This window comes from Manis javanica, chromosome 4, assembly GCF_040802235.1.
Source record: "Manis javanica isolate MJ-LG chromosome 4, MJ_LKY, whole genome shotgun sequence".
Lineage (NCBI taxonomy): Eukaryota > Metazoa > Chordata > Mammalia > Pholidota > Manidae > Manis > Manis javanica.
The window spans coordinates 54,907,251-54,923,750 of record NC_133159.1 but is presented as its reverse complement, the minus strand read 5'-3'; the positions used below and the strand labels follow the sequence as shown (position 1 = coordinate 54,923,750).

At 36.3% G+C, this 16,500-nt stretch overlaps 1 protein-coding gene and 1 long non-coding RNA gene across 22 annotated transcripts in view; one reads left to right on the top strand and one right to left on the bottom strand.

The window, feature by feature from the left end:
- SGIP1 (SH3GL interacting endocytic adaptor 1) overlaps positions 1 to 16,500 on the bottom strand; it is a 198,199-nt gene that overhangs the window by 27,095 nt on the left and 154,604 nt on the right. The gene's annotated exons all lie outside the window — the stretch shown is intronic.
- Positions 1 to 16,500, top strand: part of LOC140848910 (uncharacterized) — a 112,194-nt gene that overhangs the window by 41,191 nt on the left and 54,503 nt on the right. The window contains exon 3 of the long non-coding RNA XR_012130201.1: positions 7,047 to 7,115. This is a non-coding gene — a long non-coding RNA (uncharacterized lncRNA). The remainder of the gene's footprint in view (positions 1 to 7,046; positions 7,116 to 16,500) is intronic.

The following is a 16,500-nucleotide window of genomic DNA, read 5'->3' as shown; positions in this document are numbered from 1 at the left end:
ACCATAACTCTGTATATTCAGCATAGAGCTCAAGTATTTGAAAGGAAATATTTGGCTGGTATACAGACAAACAATTGTATTTTACTAGAGAAAAAAATACAAGCAGAATAACAAAGTCTTTTCAATATTTTACATAAAGCGTAAAGCAGTACTTGAATGACAGTTTGTATAACACTTAGTTGAAAAAGACATTCCTTCCTATTTGAGCATTCACCCTGTATAATTGCCTATATACTCAAAATTTTTTGCATTTCATTTTAAAGAGACAAATAGCCATGGAGTACTGTGTTACACATTGTCCTTTTCTTGATTTTTTCCATTTCAAAAATTTATTACCCTCAGATCAAGGAGGTTCAGGTTTACATGTCCAAAAACATATGCAATCAAAATATACAACTTGACTTAGCACAAACACGTAAATATACCAATTAACACCATAAAAAATAACAGTGGTGCTCATGTTTATCGGACACCTGCTACATATCAGGTATCAGGTGCTGCACTGGATACCTTAGAAGAATTATCTCATTCAAGCTCCTCATCAGCTCTGGGACGGAAGCATTAGTGTTTCCATTTTACAGAAAATTGAAGCTCAAAGAGGTTAACTCACTTGCCCAAGATAACATAGTTAAGAGGCAAAACTAAAATTAAATGTAGGTTTGCCCCCTAATGCTCATGTTCTTCCCATTATTCCAAATAGTTTGCCTAAATGCAACATTTTCTTGTATGGCTTTGAGACAACTTGAAGTTTCCAAAAGGAGCAAAATTCAGAGTTGTTGCCTCTGTTATCAGTCTCTAGGCAAACTGTGAGCAAGGTGAACAGTAAGGTCTCGGTGATGATGGAGCGTTCTGTCACACGGCCCCTGCTTCTCTCTGCCATCAGACAGAACATTTACTCTTCCCCACCCTGGCACCGGCTACACACTATGCTTTTTTTTTTCTTTTACTTTTAATAAGCTCTGTCTTCTTCTTTGGCTATGAAAAAAATCTATCCTTTGTATACTCCCAATTAAGATTCCCATAATAATTCTAGTTCATTCCAGTCTCTTCTTTTCCATCTTCTCATGGCTTTCAATAGCTTGGACTCAGTAATTAAACACTAACAAATATTTGCTTACTAGTCATTATGCATAAGGTCCTATGGTGGGTGATGGGGGTAGAAAAATAAACATAATCCTGTTCTCAAGGAGTTACAGTTCAATGTGCTAATATCATCACTATTGTAAACATCATCAACATTCACTGCAGCGTTACCTCTATCACCATTATTTGTTGCACACTCACTATGTGATTTACATATATTATCTATGTAAGCACATGAAGTAAGTATTATCTTCATTTTGTAGAGATGGAACCAAGGCTGTGCTTGGTCTTGCTTGGTTAGTATGCAGAATATTTAAGATTGGTATTCAAATATGGGTAAGTTTAAAGTTTAGACTATATTAGTTTGCTGCCTTAGGAGTCAATTACAATCTCATTTGAGGGCAAACAGACAATTACTGTACCAGTGGGTGAGTCCTAGTTGGAGTGTGTATGTCTAAGTCTTTGCCACCCATAAGACTACAAACTCTTAGAAGAAAGGAACTATGATATGAGCCTCTTTTTTGGGACCTCCATAGTCCCTAAAAAAGAGCCAAGATTACACTGACCTTTCGTTAAATACATGTTAAATTATCCATTGTTGGATTTCAGAAAGGTGAAGTTTATGCACATCTATAAATAAAAAAGTCACACTGAACAGAGGCCATTAATTTGTAATAGTGTGGATCAGTTCCTTTTTTTATTCATTAGTTCAAATGTTAATATTATGTCCTGGAGGAGAATGGATTCCCCGTCTGGTGGTTAAAACTGGGCAAGTGGTGAGGGGGCTGAATTCTCACTATCACATCAGAGTTATAACTACTGTGTGATTGGAACTTAAGAGGTTGGTGAAGGGAGAGATAGATCTGTAATAAAATAATTAAAGCAATTTGACAAATGGTTTAAGAATGCTGTCAACATAGCTCCACGAAGCACCTAAAGCTGCTTGGATAGGTCAGGAAAGGTTTCACTGAGAAAGTGACACCGGAGCTGAGGTTTGAGGATGAATAAGATCTCACAAGAGGGAAAGAAACAGGTCCAGCATGTAGTATGTGTGGAACTGAGCAAACACGTGGTATTTGAGATACCACAGGAAGTGTGTGTGTGCGTATGTGTGTGTGTGAATCTGGTGGGTACTGGAGGGTGAGAAGTGGAAAGGAACAGGCTTGTGTGGTTAGGAATTAGGTCATGAAGAGATGTGAGAAATTTAAACCTCACTGTCTAAGAGGACGAAGAGGGACCTGGAAACTAATTTCAAATATCTGAAATAATATTGTTAGACAGTGACTCAAAGGACAAGAGTTTATGGCCATGAATCTGCAAATTAATAGCTTTGTGACTTTGGGAAAGTCAATTAATATTAAGTTTTCTCAGACATAAAATGACAGTAATAGGCCACATAATCTCTGTGATTTATAATTTTATGATTTTTAAGTTGTTTACAGACATTTAAAAAGTTTTAAGTAGTAGTAACATTTTCTAACACAAAAATAAGCTGCTTTGAAGACAATATCCCTTTACTGGAGGTTTGAGTAGATTTGTCGAACATTTACTGAGCCTCTATTGCATTTAAGACAGTGATGGGGACACAAATATGTAAACTTCCAGGAAATAAGGCATGAACATACGGAAAACCCAAAAACCATAATATATGCAAACAAGAGCTTAGTTATTCATCTGACAGTACTATACGATCAATTCACTGCAAAGATTAACTGTCAAATGAGCAGTATAGGGGATGCTGTTTCATGATTTAACACAAGGAAGCTTGGACTCTGGGATCATGGAGATTTGGGTGTGAATTCTGGGTCTTCCCCTTGTAATCTGGATAACTAGGCACAATTTATTTAATCTATCTGTGACTCAGTTTCTTCATTTTAAAAATAGAATAGATATAACATCTATGTTAAAGGCTTCTGGTGAACATCAAATGGGATGTTTGTGAAATCCTTAAGATGGTATGCACTCAAAAAGTGTGCTAGGTACTGATGGATACACAAAAATGTATGCAATGTGCCCCTCCCTTCATGGGAAGGGATGATATTAGATACAAAGGAAAGGTAAAGCACTATAGGAAGTAAGACAATAGTTTAAGATTATAATTATTATATTACTGTTAATGATTGTTTTTAGAGAATTCAAGGTATTTATTATGTATATCCTCCAATAAAATAAAATATCAAACACTAAAATGGCTTTATGGTCTTTATCTGTTGAGGGGATAAACAAGTTCAATATAATTATTATTATTTCACTCACCCAAGTTCCCTCTGCTAGTTAGTGGTAAAGCTGAAATTTAATCCTGGGTCTCCAGACTTTAACAATTAGTAGTAGCAACAGGGAAAAATTCTGTACTTCTTATTGCATACCAAAAACTATGCAAGGGGCTTACTTACTTAACTCGCAATCCTGATAATACCATGATAAGGCAATTACCATTATTAAACCTGTTTTACAGAAGGGAAAAGTGAGGTTTCAGGCCTTGCCCACAATCATCCAGTTAGTAAGCAGTAAGAACAGAGTTGGGATGCAAACCAGTCCCAGGTTGCCTGACACTGGATCTCACACTCTTACCTACTCTGCTCCAGGGAATGGAAGTCAGAACAAAATGTGGTTGGGCATCTGACACATTTGTGGTACCACCAGAAAGATGATTTGCTGACATTAGCTTGTGGAGTTCTGCCAAATAGCAATTCCAGGGTCCTGGAAAGCAACTGGCATGCACACTTAGAGTTCTGAGAAATGGAAAAGGCACAAAGTCACCAGTGTAGGCTCTTTTCTGAAAGGCAGTTTTTGGTGACTCATTAGCAAACATGGTTACAACACACACACACACACACACACACACACACACCAATGTAAGGCCAAAAAAATCCTTAATGACATCTTTAAAAGATAAAGTTGTGAATTTGTGGAAAGCATTTCTGAGTAGTAACTGAAATACGAATGTGAGTGTGGAGTATAAACTGTGTATGTAAAAATGTTAATGGAGAAAGGGGAAAAGGAGAGTGATTTTAAGAGAGAAAGGGAAAGATATAAAACAAAATGAGAAAAGGAAGCAAATACTCAGGTACAGAAATTGTGTAAGACTACAAGGTTTACTTTACACATAAATGAACGTTTGCCTCCTGAGATCAAGAGACATCTCCTCACTCTGTCGCTGCGAGTTTGCATGGAGGTGAAGCATGGAGCCAGGTGCGCTTGAAGCAAACTGGGGAGTGGGCAGATCTCGTCTCCCCTTTCTGTACATTTTCTCCAGTTTCTATATAATGTTTTCCACTATGCAAGGTTGAAATTTAAAACTTGTTTTTTGGATCAAAGCCATCTCATGAAGAGTACTTATTTTCAGTTGTTTCAAAATTAAAATGAATTTATGTCAAACTAGTGTCCCCTTCAGGGGTATTTGCAGCACATGTCAGTCAGTCTGTGCTCAATAAATGGAGATAGCTATTATTTTCTGTGTCCTAACTTTGTGCTAAACCCTGTGCCTTGCTTCACATGTATTATCACCTTTAATAATTTGCCTCTCACCATGTCAGGACTATTTTTGACATGTCTGTGTTAGCAATGAGAAAACTGAGAGTATAAGTACCTATCTCAAATTCAGAGAGAAAGAGACCTATCCTTTAGTCACTATGCTTTGCTGGGACATAAAGAATCTAGACTGTATGAGAGGGTGTGGGTTTCAGATCTGACTGTGCTTCTTAGTTAATATCTAATCCTGGCAGGTCAGTTATTCGAGCTGCATCCCCATTGACTTGGAGCACTGATGTTAGTGTCACCAACTTTACCTGAATGTAGGTAGGATTTGCACTTCCAGATGCCAAGAGTCGTAAGACTGCACATAAACCTTCTGTTCATCTGGGATGGGAAAAAGTGGCTCTGCAAGCACAACTTGAAGCATAAGCAGCAGAAGAGGGGTCTTGTTTACAAGACCATTCCCACCCTTTTGGTCTACCAACCCAAATAACTGCCCACTCTACCAGGCCTGCTGTAGGAGAGAGGCTAAGGACCCTTCCATCCAGGAGGAGAGTGCAGGAGATGCAACCAACAGAAGCAACCGAAAGTCTCAGAATGCGTAAAAAAAGGAGAGGAAATTCTAGGAGTTGTATGAAGCAGCAGAAAGTGGGCATTTGGTTAGATTTTTCTAAAAATAAATGCAGATCATATTACTTAGAACTAGTAAAAGATAAATTATATTCAATTCTATGATAATTTGTAGAGTATATTCTGTATATGCAGACAAAGAATGTCAGAATCAGATTGAAGTAAATTTGAATCCTGACTTTATCACTTACAGTGTGTGACCTTGGCCAAATTACTTAATTGCCCTGAGGTTCAGCTTCAACATTTTGTATAACGTAGATAGCACCTTCCACAGATATTGTGAGGATTAAACATGATGATATAGGATGTCCTTGTTATCTGAGGATAGTATCACAAAAAATCACTTCAAAGTAAATGTATTTAAACAGTTTCTAAAATTTTATGGTATATAGTGATACAAAGGCTTGACTGAGCTAAACTAAATATCAAACTAAACATTAAACTAAATATAAAGTTTTCTATTTTTTTCTTCATGCTTTCAAATTTTTTGTCATGTTCTTTACTGATGGATCAGCATCCATCTTATGAGATGCTGTGTGTGTGTTTATGTGTGTCTAAGTTGTCAAACTAAACTTGTGAAAAAGTCTCTTATTAACACACTACAGTAAAATAATTACTGAGTTCTTAAAATGAACAATGTTCTGTGCTGATATTTTGAGGCAGGGAGTGTTTTTCTGATAAAACTGTATTATAGCTCTACACATCAATCTAGGTTCAGATTTGTCTTTGATTCATGGTCATAAAGTGAGCCACTATGGCAGAGTTAATTGAGAGTTTTATAAATTTTCCTATGGGCTTCTCATTCCTTGATTTTCTTTTGGAGTATGTTGTAAACTTCCTTTTTTTTTCTTCTTAAGTTACTCATAGTTTATTTCTGCTAAATCTTCAATTGACAATGACTTTGAGCATGACCGAAAAAGCTTTACACTCTCACTTTCATTAACACCATAGAATCCTGTAGCCTAAGACTGGCAATTGCACTTTGTAATAAACGTGCACTGTATTTGTATTGTATGTCCATTGTTTGTAAGATCAGACATTTGCAAACTGACACTCTCCATTTTTGGAATGAACAGGGATAGATGCTTAGATGTTAGTGTTAATTTGGAAGAAGTGATATTAGAATAGGGACTAATGTTTTAAGTAAATACTTTCATGTCATGTTGGTCTTTACCTTCCACCAAAACCCAGTAACTGACACTTGGATAAAGAATTTCACTAGTATATGTAAATCTGAGTGCCTGCACATAATAAATGCTCAATAAATAATAGCCATTACCATTCAACAAAGAAGAATTTGCCTGGCGGTCAGAATATGTAATAAAGTATTTCAGTATCCCCTCAATACCACATGCATTTAACACGAGAAAAGGTAAGAAGATTAGAAGTTCTTGGGTCAGGAGAAAGAATTGCATCATGAGAACTTAATTTGAGAAGGTGGCTTGTGCTCTTGTTACCTTGTGGGTCTTAGCTGAAGTGATGATGAATAAAGTAAAATTACTTTTTAAAACAACTTTTAAAATTTTCTTTTTTTTCTTTTTCTCTACGTATTTGGCTATTACAATTTTACATAAATGAGTTGCCTTAATTTATATGGAATGTATCATATATGTGTGTGTGTATATGCCACATATAAAAATGTATACATTAAAATGTTTATTTTTGGTATATTTTTGTCTATTTTGAATTTTTCATAGTCCAGTGAATTCTAGCCTAATCTAATAAATAATAATATGATGAAAGCTTAACTGAGCATGTACTTTTTGTATTCTGGGGACTAGACTAAATATTTCACATGCATCACTTACTGAATCCTTACACTTTTAAGAAAAATGCATATTATTATCACTGTTTTACAGATGACAAACTGATGCTTCACATAGTCAAGAAGCTTCCCCAAGTGCTACTCTGGCTTCTCACATCCTGAGGTAAGTAGCATCAGTTGGCTTGCTGAGTGCTATAAAGAGGAAGAAGGGCAAACCTCAGAGGAGGCACCAGTGATACTGTGTAGTTGCTATACACTAGACAGTGTCTTTTATGCTGTACACAAAATGCATCATTTAGTCATCTCCACAGTCCAGTGCCCAAACAGGCATTACTGTGTATTACAGACCAAGAAACTGAATCTGGGAGAGGACAGTCATCCATCTGCCCATGTTCTCATGGACATTAAGTGGTGGAGTCAGGATTCAAGTGCAGGTGCACTTAATTCCATGCTCTTTCCAGAAAAGGAGTCTCAGAGGCCTCATTTTGACAGTGGCATTGGGGGACTCACACCTGGTACATGCTTCCCAGTGGGCAAGGCATTCACCTTCATAATTAAGAAAGACAGTTATCATAGAGTAGAATTAAAGATACTGAATTTCTGGGTATGTAAATAGGATAAAAGCTATTTTCAATCTTCCTCTTCATAAATCCCTGCTTACCTGCCTTGGAGATATGCATATTTCATAAGCATATATTTCTTGCCTTTCAAGTTCTGCTCAATCAAGGCATGTATTATCAGCTGACATTTTGATGTGTTTTCTAGGGAATTTTCTTCAAAGTGGATCTTTGCTTACAGTTCCCAAACTATTATCCAACTTTAATGTCCTACTTAACTCACTTGCTAGAATGTTTGACTCAGAAAATGGAAAATTATGCTGTATTTTCCTTGTCATAGACACATCAAACTCTCATATCTAATGCAAAGACTATGGTTAGAAATGGAATAGGGCAGGAGACAAAGCCATAATAAAGATGTCTTTGGTATGAGGACTCACATGGTCAAACCCTAGACAATTTCACATAGTCAGCACTGAGAGTTTGTTTGCTCAAATATCTGAAGCTGAGGTGGCTTAAGTGTGGCACACACACAAAGAGTATGAGTAATGATATCAAGAGCTGATTAGGTAGAGCACTTATGTGTTAAGGCCACTAAACTGGATACTTTACATGCATTTCTTCTACTGTAAACACATCTCTTTGAGGTATATACCATTACTATGTATATTTTACCACTGAGGACACTGGAACTTAGTGAAATCAAATAATTTGTGCAAAGTAACTTACTCTATGGTAAGTAGAGGTGCTGAGAAGGTAAACAAGATCTAACTTCAATTGTATTATTAAACCACATCCTGTATTATCAATGTTTGCCCACTCATGGTAGTAAGCTTTGCTCCAAGATCCAGCTGTGCATCTATGCATTCTCAGTGTGGTAGGATCACGCCAAGGACGGGTGAAAGTCGGTCCTTGAGGGAGGATGCAAGAAATCTTACTTATATATATATATATATAAGTATATATATATAGCATCTGGATATACACATAGTACATAATCAGATATGTAATGTATCTGACAATCAGATATGTAATGTATCTGACATTAAAATTCTACTGGGGAGCAATTAGGGAAAACAAAGGCCTAAAAAGGCTCCCTGGGTTCGGGAGGAGGGATAATAAAAGTTTGAGAGGCACTGGTTTATGGTTTTAGAAGGGCCATGAATGCGAATGTCCCTGTACACTGTGACTCTCTTGGAAAAAACATAAACGTTTTGCTGAAGTACAATAATTTTTCCTTCAAACTTACACTGATGGAATGATGTCTGTGGTGCCATAATCAAGAGAAGGTCTAATGAAGATACTTGGGAAAATATCTAGCAAGCACCATACAAAGGAACAGAGTACAGGAAAGGGTGGCTCTAGAGTTTGGTCAAACCAGGAATGGTGCTCTCCCTTGTGCGATGTGGCAGTTCCCAAAGTGAGACAGGAAAGAGGTGAATGCGGTCAGGAGATTTATGTAGTCTGAGGACCTAGAGGGGGCCTGGGTCAGGCTTCAAGCCAAACAGAAGCAAGACCAGAATACGGTGGTAGGGGACAGTGACATGGTGGGGTCCAAAGCATCACGAGAAGGAGTGAGGAGTCTGTGAAGGAATGGGGAGAATTAGAAGTCCCAAAAAACTGCAGGTGGACTATATTTTCCTGTGGAAAGTTTAGTGTGTTTTTTCAGAGAAGTCGTGTCTACTTGAAGGTATGGCTTTGGAGTTCACAACACTAGCATATTATTAGCTAGAGTCTTTCTCAAGTACAAGTGGGAAACAGTAAGAAAGGAAAAAATGGAACAAAATATTCACTGAAGAACCATACATAGCTAAAAGAGTATGAAAACAAGTTTAGTCTCCCTAATAATCAAAGAAATATAATAGGAAGAGCAACACAAGTTTTTACTTTTTTGGATTAGAAAAGTTCTGAAGAAACCAGTACTTCATGCTGTGAGAATATAATGAAATGGGCACTGTAATATAATGTTGGTGGAAGTAAAAATTGGTTTAACCTTTCTAGAAAACTACGTGGCAATGTGTACCAGGAAACTTTAAAAGTTTCATAATTTTCACCCATCATTCCAATTTTAAGGATCAAATCTAAGAAAATATCTTAAGTCTAAAGAATTATGAGCAAAGATGTTCACTGCCTATGGGAAAACTTGAAGCCATTTAAATGCCAATAACTGAAGTAAAATAAATCATGATTCATGACAAATTGAAATGTTATGCAGTATTAAAAAGTTTTCACTAATTAAAAATGGAGCTAAAAACAATCACATTATATTTTCTCTAGTAGATTGGAAAAGGTGAAAAGTACTGAGATAGCTCAGTGCTGATGAAGGCATGGAAAAACTTAATCATAATGCTGGGGTGAACTTTTTGGAGGGACATTTAGTAGTAATATTTAAAATGTGTATACCCTCTAACATAGTGATTCCATTTTTGGCAATTATCTTTAGGTCAAATTCAAACAAGTACATGAGGATATAAGTTTAAGACTGCTTATCACACCATTTTACATGATAGTAAATAAAAGGGTAAAACTCTAAATATCCCTTAATAAAAGACAGATGCATGCATAAAATACTATGGAATTATTAACCTGATTATATAGACAAATATACATATATGTACACACACACACATATACACACACTGCATGTAGAAAATTTAAATGGCTACTATCGATTGAAAGTAAAAGAAATTATATATTCTATTTGTATAAAATGGTGCATATTTCATTGATTATAAGAAACATTTTTTGGAAACATTTTTACATTAAAAGAAACCTGGCAGCTGCTAACAGAGCATGGTCCACCCTTGTCATTGCTAATAGTTGTGGAAATGTAACCATGAATAGAATTATCAGCTTATCTCAGAGTCTTCTCAGTTGAGTTGCTTCAATTGATAGCTGTCATGCGGTCAAATTTTAACTTACATTTGGATCCTTATTTCCCTTCAAATTTTTTTTTTAAAAGATTCCATCTGATACAGTAATAGAGTGAAAAGTTATTTGTACTCACAAGATAAACTGTCACCAATTTATGCCTGCATATCAGGCTATGCAATTGCAGGCGGGAGAAACTGCCACATTCCTTGAAATCTAAACTGAAGAATTTTGAAAGATGGGACAAGTAGACCCTGACTAATTATGCATCATGAAAGAATATATAACTTCAGTTGCTAGAACTTTATCTGTCAAAAAACTTCTAGATGACTTTCAAGAAAGTTGTTTACCTTTTGACAATGTATAAACTTAGGAAAATGCATGTAGATAAAAGATGGAATTTTTGATGTGCCCCCAAATTAAACTTTCAATGTCAAAGAGAATAAAGAGGTTAAGGTTTTAAGAATGTGATATAAAAAGCATCAAGTCACAGTGTTATTACTGCTGATGGCAAGAAGTGACATATATATCTTTAATTCTGAATATGAAATAGGCTTAGATAATTCTGATGGTTATACTGATTTTTGTTTGTCTGCTGTTGGTTAGAAAAAAAAATGCTTCTCTACATTTAATGAAGTTTATTTTGCAACCCAAAAAGTTGTTTTTCTGCAATGGCATATATTCCAATGGATGGCTTTGTGGAATCAAATGAATGCAGCAACGTGTGTCTGTGTGTAGACATATACAGAGAGAATTTTCTTCAAGATTTTTCAAATGTTAAAAATGTTATCTCTACTAATTTCTTAAGAGTATGATTTCAGGGTTGTTGTTACTTTTTCTTTTTTTAAGTTACAGGATCTTTTTTTCTTCAGCTTTATAGAGGTGTAATTGAGAAATAAAATTGTAAGATACTTAAAATGTACATCATGATGATTTGATATATGTATACATTGTGAAAGAATCCTTTCCTTCAAGTTCATTAACACATCCATCATCTCATATATTTTAGAGAACTTACAAGTTCTACTCTCTTAGTAAATTTCAATTATACAATACAGTGTAATGAACTGTAGTCACCTTCTTATACGTTAGATCCTCAGACCTTATTCACCTTATAACTGAAAGTTTTCTTTCACGAACTTCTCCTATTTCCCCCACTCCCATCCTCTGGCAATCACTTTTCAAGTCACAGGTACGAGCTGGACTTTTCTTCAGATTCCACATATAAGTGATACAATATAGTTTTGTTTTTCTCTGTCTGGCTTATTTCATTTAGCATAATGCCTTCAAGATCCATCCATGTTCCTGTAAATGGCAGGATTTCCTTCCTTCTCTGTATTTACTCTTTTATCTATACTTTGCCATATTGTTTGAATTTTTTAAAATAATGTGCTTAATTCATGAATGTGCTTAATCAATTTCATGATCAGAATAAAACAAACTATGAGCTATTTTCAAATGCATTTTAAAGCCATGTGGGACATTATCATATATTGAAATAAAAGGATGCATAATTATATACCACATGAAAAGATAAAGCACAGATACACAAATGGTCACATACACACGAAAACTCTTAGACATGAAATATACCTAAATGATAACAATGGTTATTATGATTATTAGGTTATAGATGATTTTATTTTCTTTATATTTCTGTTTTTCTACATTTTCTATAATGAGAATGCATTACTTTGATACTATGGCAAAATTTTATAAATAGAAATTGGGAGTTACATAAGGATCTTAAATAACACTGGGGTTTCTACATTTCTCCTTTATTTCTTGCATGGTTCTTGTTCTTACGGTTAAAAAGTGGATGCTGATAATTTTGAACAGTGCTGAAAGTTATTCCCTTAGGAGGCTGACATTTATGAATGGAGAGGCAGGAAGAATGTTTTCATAGTCTGACCGCCTGAAAGCCTGCTATTTGAGCTGCCACGTTCACGGGGATGTGCTGTGAGCAGAGTCCCCAAACAGGCAAAATCGAAGGAAACGTGTCACCACTATTAAATAACTCATTCTTCCTCTTCCTGGATTCACCTTTTACAATGACGATTGTAACTCTTGAAAGCGTCCAAAACATCCTTGAAAAATTAACATCACCCTTGTTCCTCTGTGAGGCTTCTCCAGAATATGTTTTCTCTGAGGCATATTTCAAACCTCTAAAACAAATCTTATGGGGAGCCATGCTATAATTATGCTGAATATGAGACCAAGAAACACAACTGTAAATAACACACACTGCGTGTGTGCCTGCATGCCAGAGGGAAAAGAAGCCCAAGGGCAATGTTTACTCATGTCCTGGAGACTCAGTACAACAGAGCCAGTAAAAGAGGAACAAGTCCATCAGAACTCCTGTTTGCTGACATCTACGCTCTAGCAGAAATTATTACCACGTGCATGTTGCAAAATAGTTGAAGACACAAGAGGGTTAAAATCTTAAGGGCAACTAATTTGTCTTATTGCCTTATCTCAAATGCCTTATCTTGATGACCCCAAATCAATCTTTGATTTATTAAGCAAAGTAATGAGAAGAAAATTCTTAGCACAGATTAAGTATGCATTTATGTTAGCTATTATTTAAGGAAATGATTACATTTTTATAATACTTTGTAGTTTTCAAAGGCCTTTATAGTAGTTGACTCAAATCTGTTAGGGGTATATATGGTCATATATATTCATTTCATAAACATAAAAGGGCTTGGAAATGGGAAATTCTCCTGAGTCTTGACATCATCTTTTTGAATCACTTCTTCATTCATTATGTCAGCTTTCCTATCTAAAGCGGGTAGTCAGAGTAAAGAGTACAATGCGATAGGCACCCTCAATCTATGAACAGCTTTTCTTAGAAGGCATAATAAAAAGCTATTATTGCATGATGAACGCTCACAGCCATGCAAATGTAAAACAGTTCCGCTGGTGATTCTCAGCTTCTCCATTCTTTCCTCAGGAAGTGAAATTACTTGTCAAATCTTCCGAAATGCCATGATTTACAAATCCTTTAATACAAGAGATGGTAACAAGTTTTCTTCCAACATCTCCCATCAGCATTAACACAGCACCCCGAGGAGGGTATCACCAGGCAGATAGATCATTAGTCTCAACAAGTCAGCTTTAATGATAGGCTCTGGTGAAGGCAGGGGCTGTACAGCCGGGAAGAGGCATTCTGCTTCTAAACCATTCTCCTGTTCCGTAAGTGGCAGAGAAAAGATTGCTTGTGGTCACTGCTGACAAGGAGGGAGGCCATGTAGCAACTCACAGTGGATCACGTTGCCAGACGTTTTACAGAGAAAAGACTAGAATGCTACAACCCAGCCTTCTCCAAAGCAGGCAATAATGTAATAAAACACAGCCAAGTTACAAGCAAAGGAAGTGTGAAGGTGCACGGTAGTGGTAATAGCTAATCATTACTGCACACTTTGCATGCACTGACCTCAGTGGTTGTCTATTTAATCCTGACTAAGACCCTCTAAAACAGGGGCTATGACTATTTCAATTTCTGGAGGAGGAAACTGAGACTTAGAGAGGTTAAATAACCTACCTAAAGTCACACATCCTGCTGAGGCTATAATTCAGACCCAGAAGGTTAATTCCAGAGCCAATGTGTGGGTGCTCACACACACACAGACACAGAGATATATACTATGTATATATATATACACAATACATATACAGAGAGAGGAAAAAGTGTCTTTCTCTACACAGAGGGGAAAAAAAAGAAATATATATATATAATACACACAGAAAGAGAAGTGTCTATGTATTGAGAGTAAACTGATATAAATTAATTGGGGACTACTCTTCGATATCCAATATCTAGGATAATACCCAACATACTTTAGGTTCACATTTACATAAGATTTTATAACGGAACTTAGAAACATTTTATATTTCTTCAAAGAAGACTGTGTGTGGACTTGAATGTCATCCCCTCCCTTCCTTTGGAAGTCTCCTTAACTTCTAGCCATCTAGAATCTGTTATTTTTCTTACAGACTTGATATCTGCAATTTTCCTATCTGGTATTTAGATTAACAGACATACTCTCTTTAAGAGTCACTGGGTCAGGCAGTTAGGCATTCCCTCCAGCATGAACAACTAGAAATGAACAGATCGGCAAAAGATCTAGGCCTTAATATATTCCACAGAAAGATATCCATTGAATATCATGCATTTGGAATTAATCACTAATATTTGTATGGCTGTTTAAAGAAAAGATACAATGGAGCAAGTTCCAAGGAACAACGCATTCTTTTTCCAATCTGGCTCCTGAATGCAGGCATGCCCCAAAGTTAAACACTTACCTCCAAAGGGCTCAGCCCTCATCTCTAAGCAAACAACTCCCAAATTCCACAGTCTGTTTACTCTTGGACTTACACTACATGGATGGTGTTCAGGCCCTTAAAGCTGAGAGGTCTCAAGAGCAACTCATTCTTCTGGACCAAACCTAGTACTCTTGGAGATGCCTTTCTCCTGATTTACAACAGCAGCCTTCTCCCTGTATCTCAGGATAGAAGCTTTCACTTCTTTCCATCCTGTTAGATGTCAAATGTTTCTACTTCATTGGTGGTTTTCAAGTCTCTTGCTGAAATGGCACTGTCAGTCCCTACTACTTCTCTCTTAACTACTTCAGTAAATCTCCAAATTTCTCCCTGCCTTTCAGCCTAAAAATCAAAGATGATCATGCCACTTCCTTTCTCAAAAAATTCTCAAAATCCCACCTTGCATAGGGATTATAATTCAAATCCCTCCCCTTAGTATTTAAAACCTTTTAGAATATGATCTCTACTTACTTTTCAATATCATTTCTCAAAACATTCCTTGCCTCTCCCAGTACTTACCATCCCCAAATACAATCTGGATATCACTCACCCTCTAATGCCTTGCTCAAGTCAGTTTTGCAAATTGGAACACTCTTTGTGGTCTGGCCTTCCTTGTCCCTTAAGGTCAGCCAGTTCAAGTCCCTGTTTCCCCAAGAAGTTGTCCCAGATTCTTCCCAATTAAAAATCCTTCACTGTTCATATATTTCTAGCATGTTTTTACAGTTCTATTATGGCATTTACTACAGTATGTCTTTTATAGAAAGTGCCTATCTCTTCTATTTCTTGAGAATTCCTGGAAGGCAAAAGCCATATCATTTTACCTCCATAATTCCTACAGGGACTTATAGCTAAGAGGAGCTCATGAAATGTTTGTTAACCATTGAATGAAGGAATACATGAGTGAATATTCTTTAATGTTTCTATTCTACTCATCATTGACCCTAGTTCCCCTTTCCTGCTCAAGGGAGCTATTAACTTATGCTCCAGCTTTCAAAATTGTCTACATATAGCAGCTCTTATTTTGGAGGCTTAAGGCTTTGTGCTTTTCTTGTTAGGTCTCCCTTTGGTGACCCGAGTCAGGTGATAGATACTGTGTCTCAGACTCAGGGTTTATTTCCTTTGCTGGGGATGAAAAGTCTTTGATCTTTAGCAAAGCAAAGGCTGTCCCACATTTTTATATATTTTAAGGTTATTGAATTGTTCATTTGCATTTGAGTGAGAGGTACATTCAGAAACAAATGTGTATTTTGGACTATTATGTCCATAGGAGGAAGAATATACACCATCAGTGAGTCTGATGGAGATTTAGGAGGAAGTTCTTGGGCTTAGTCACTACTAGAAACACAAGAGGTCATTTAAGAGACCAGGAAAATACCAGAAATAAGAAACAAATGTATCTTGGGTATAGAACCTTCCTTGCTTCTTCCCTTAATTCTCCTCATTCAGTTTGAATGCAGACTCAAAATATCAAGAAAAACCTTTCAGAGCTATCAAGCCATAAAAAGACATGTAATCAACTTAAATTCATATTACTAAGTGAAAGAAGCCAATCTGAAAAGTTTATATACTGTGTGATTCCAACTATGTGACATTCTGGAAAAGAAAACTATGGGACTAGTAAAAAGATGAGTGGTTGCCAGGACTGGGGGGCAATGGAGGGATGAATACGCAGAACACAGAGGATTTTTAGGGTAGTGAAAATATTCTGTATGATACCAGAATGATAGATACATGTCATTATACATTTGCCTAAACCCCAGAATGCAGAAAACCAAGAGTGAATGCTCAAGTACACTC